General features: G+C 35.5%; 1 protein-coding gene across 1 annotated transcript in view; it reads left to right on the forward strand.

Annotated features, from left to right (window-relative positions):
• Window positions 1-941: 941 nt before the first annotated feature.
• The window catches only part of LOC119597921 (glutamate receptor ionotropic, delta-2-like), a 20,595-nt gene continuing 17,528 nt past the window's right edge, over window positions 942-4,008 (forward strand). Inside the window, exon 1 of the mRNA XM_037947586.1 lies at window positions 942-994. The gene's annotated coding sequence lies outside the window, so the exon portion shown is untranslated. The remainder of the gene's footprint in view (window positions 995-4,008) is intronic.

The following is a 4,008-nucleotide window of genomic DNA, read 5'->3' on the forward strand; positions in this document are numbered from 1 at the left end:
TAATAAAGCATAAATCATCAAATTTTCAATCATTCACATTCATCAATCACTTGAATTTAGTAGCGATTTATGTAAAAAAAAAAAAAAAAAAATCCAAAACAATCAAAGGAGACAACAGACGAAGGTTAAAGGTAAGGTGCAAGCTGCTAAGTACATACACGATCTCTGCTTCTTTCAATAAATTTATCGACATTTTGATTTGCAATTTTGAAATGTTGATAACTAACAGTCTATACCTATATATATATATATATATATATATATATATATATATATATATATATATATATATATATATATATATATATATATATATATATTGCTTTTCTGTTATATAACATTAGTAAAATGACGATTGATCATGTTAACAGTTCAACGATAGAGTGAGATTCATGAACTTCGGTACATTCTTAAGAATAGAGTTGGGAGTACACATTTGGCAACTGCGTAGTAATATTGGCATCGTTGCTGTCGTGAGGGAGGTTTTCAAGTGTTGTAAATGAAGAATAACAACACCTGATAATATCTCCAGCCAGTTTTTTGAAGTGAGGCTTAATGATGGTAAAGAATAGTCCCATTTTACTTTGCCCAAAGCAGTATTTGATGTTATTTAACAATAGTTATCTACTACTGAAATTCATCTTATACGTTGTTCTAACGGAAATCGCCCTTGCAGTACACCCGGTCACTGGAGGGAGAGGGAGAGAGAAAGAGAGGGAGGGAGGGAGATAGAGAGGAAGGGAGGGAGATAGATAGATAGATAGATAGATAGATAGATAGATAGATAGATAGATAGATAGATAGATAGATAGATAGATAGATAGATAGATAGATAAATAGATAAATAGATAAATAGATAAATAGAGAGAGAGAGAGAGAGAGAGAGAGAGAGAGAGAGAGAGAGAGAGAGAGAGAGAGAGAGAGAGAGAGAGAGAGAGAGAGAACACACGAAGCCTTAACGGAGTCACAGGAGGTGATTCGCCAATTTTCGCTGGTAAGTCTGACGTGGAATCAACTATAATATTTAGATGGTCCAGCTGTAGTGGGAAGCAAATGATGTTAAAAACGAAAGAGTATGAATTTAGTGGATGAGAGAAAAAGAAAGAGAATGAAAGAATGACACAGGGAGAAGACAAACAAGAGAGAAGTAACGAATAAATGAGAAAGTGAAGAAATTAGTTGCCGGTGAAACATCTTGCCTACGACTATATTTGGCTTTAATTATCAATCAATTCTAACGACTCGTACCAGTAACTGACTTTGTAAAACATCCCAATGGCTCATTTCCTTGTTTCTGTGTCGGTGGGTACGTCTCACACATTAATTAGGTGGTTAACTCAAAGTATCCACTTCTACACAAGTGTTTTTGGAAATTGCTTAGTGATATATGATAGACCTCGAATATATAAAAGAAAGTTTGCTCTTCCAGTCTTTTTATTTGAATATCGAGGTTTAAAGTGTGTCCAGCAGGCAGTGGTTAGCCAGATCTACGACACTACATAGTACTGTGACTACAGGACGATTTGGTCATGTTTTGTTGTTATTGAATAAGCTTTGAAAAAATACACAAACACACACACACACACACACACACACACACACACACACACACACACACACACACACACACACACACACATACATATATATATATATATATATATATATATATATATATATATATATATATATATATATATATATATATATATATATATAATATATATATATATATATAATATATATATATATATATATATATATATATATATATATATATATATATATAGATATAGATATAGATATAGATATCATATAGATATTTTTTTTCCAAATCAATAGGATCAGTGACAATACAGCAACCGAAAAAAAAGAAAAGACATCAAATAATTGTACAAGACAAAAGTAAAATACAAAAAATATTAACTTTAAATCGTCTTCAAGATTCAAAGTTTGGATTATTAGATGTTGCGCAGTGTGTGGGATCCTCTTAAGGTGACAATTATTAAATGATCATGAAAAATATTACTACTATTTTTTTTTTATACAGAAAAGCAGTGTGTGTAAAAATCGAATCCTGGCGTTTCATTACGTGAGTGGCTGGATGAATTCCATTGTAAACCCCAGGTATTCGGCAAAAAGGAGGTTTCCTCAGTATTCTCTATCGTGGCAAGTTGCAGCTGGTTGTGATAATCATCAACAGTCTGTTATTCATTATGTTTACCACCGCGTTTCAGACCTTTGATGTTGTAACTCGCTTCATCTTTACGGAAGTTAATTCACTTGTTAAAATTTCTCCGTAAGTTGGCGATCGGTTGTCGACACGCGACTATTGGTGCCGAGACCGTGGTAACTCAGAAAGTAATTCTGTACTTTGTATCTCAGAAATTTTGTATCATTTTGGGTGTTATGTGTATATTTATATTGTACTGGAGGAATTGCCTCAGATTTTGAATAGAGTCGAATCGCGTAGTTTAAGTGGGGAGGCTTTTGAAAGACTGATTGAAAAGGAGCGTCAGTTATTGCAAGAGCTGAGCGGGAGGAGCGGGCAGCTGGACGGGAGTTTAAATAGGTTGAACTGCCACACGCGGAAGTTGAAAAGCAACGCACACATGCACGAGAAATAGCTCGCTTACATAACACCTATTCTGTACATGTTAATTCTTTCCCTGAGGGTCTCAAAGTATCTACTGTTGCTGACGGGGAATACGAAATAGATCTTTACTTGGCAGCGCTTGGAGCTTCCAGCAAAACTTCATCACTGGAAACGAGGGGGAATATCACATTTATCTGGGTACTTATTTACGTAGCGAGGCATTACGACTCCTTTCATCATTGCCTGGAAGCACTGTCAGCGATTATGCGAAGTTAAATGATGCTTTGTTGACAGCTTATACCGTGGATGCTGATTCGTACCGCCGGAAATTCAAGGAAAACAAGGTTAAAGATAAATTATGGCATTTCCAACTATTTGTTTTATTAAACGGTACTTAGAAGGACGGATAATCATGAGTAAAGTAGAGTAGAGTAAAAATAAATAAATAAATTAAATAAAATTGTTTTCTTGTTATGGGTCAGCTGCTCATGAATTGTGGTCATGATTTTCGAATATTTTTAACGAACGTAAGTTTCCGAATGTTGCATACCGGTGATTATTGCAAGGGAAGCCCGACGCGGCAAAAGTCACCCCTTTAACCACTGTGCCACTTCGCTAGTGAGTTTAATTGTCTTGGCTTCGGCAGGCTTTGTGAGAAACCTGAACACATATTTCTCGACATGGGTTGCATTTCCTAAAGTATGATGTCTATTAAAAAAAAAAAAAAAAAAAAAAAAAAAAAAAAAAAAAAAAAAAAAAACACGGGTTAATGCTATAGCTGCCCCAGTAAAATATAATGACGTGCTGATTGGCCTTATCCCAGGTGTTCAGCTCCCAAATGATAACACGTACCATCAAAGTATTGATCAGAATAACCCTTCTATTTCCGCCGTGCTTTCATGCTCGGAAAACAAGTTCATCTCAGATTCCTAAGTGTGAGAATCCCATTGAAAGCCCATCTAAAATGGCTTAGTTGTTCAGACTCTCTTTGCGAAACTAAACGCCCGTTCTACTACAGCACTTTGTTGGCCCTTGGTGATAAAGCCGATATTGTGAAGGAACAACAGTCTTGTTACAAGCTGCACACCTTACGTAACAAAGTAAACAATGGTGATGTGATTAGAAGTAAATATCGCGCAACCAGGCATAAAATGATTGACGGGTTGATTCACCGTGAGTGCATTGACAGTGTAAACGAGTACGATACGGAAACAAGCAGTTTGGCGGTTCTGCTAAAGGACCGGCCTCACGTTATAAACCATGGTCACGACGCCCTGTGGTGGTTCACTTCGGTTTTACGTTAGTTTTTTTCTACATTTTCGTTGGATTTAATGGGGTTTATTGTTCTTTGTTTTATTTAATATTTCCTTAATTCAGTTGGTGCTTTTTCCAACATTTTATAATTTACGTGT

Source organism: Penaeus monodon, chromosome 40 (assembly GCF_015228065.2).
Source record: "Penaeus monodon isolate SGIC_2016 chromosome 40, NSTDA_Pmon_1, whole genome shotgun sequence".
Lineage (NCBI taxonomy): Eukaryota > Metazoa > Arthropoda > Malacostraca > Decapoda > Penaeidae > Penaeus > Penaeus monodon.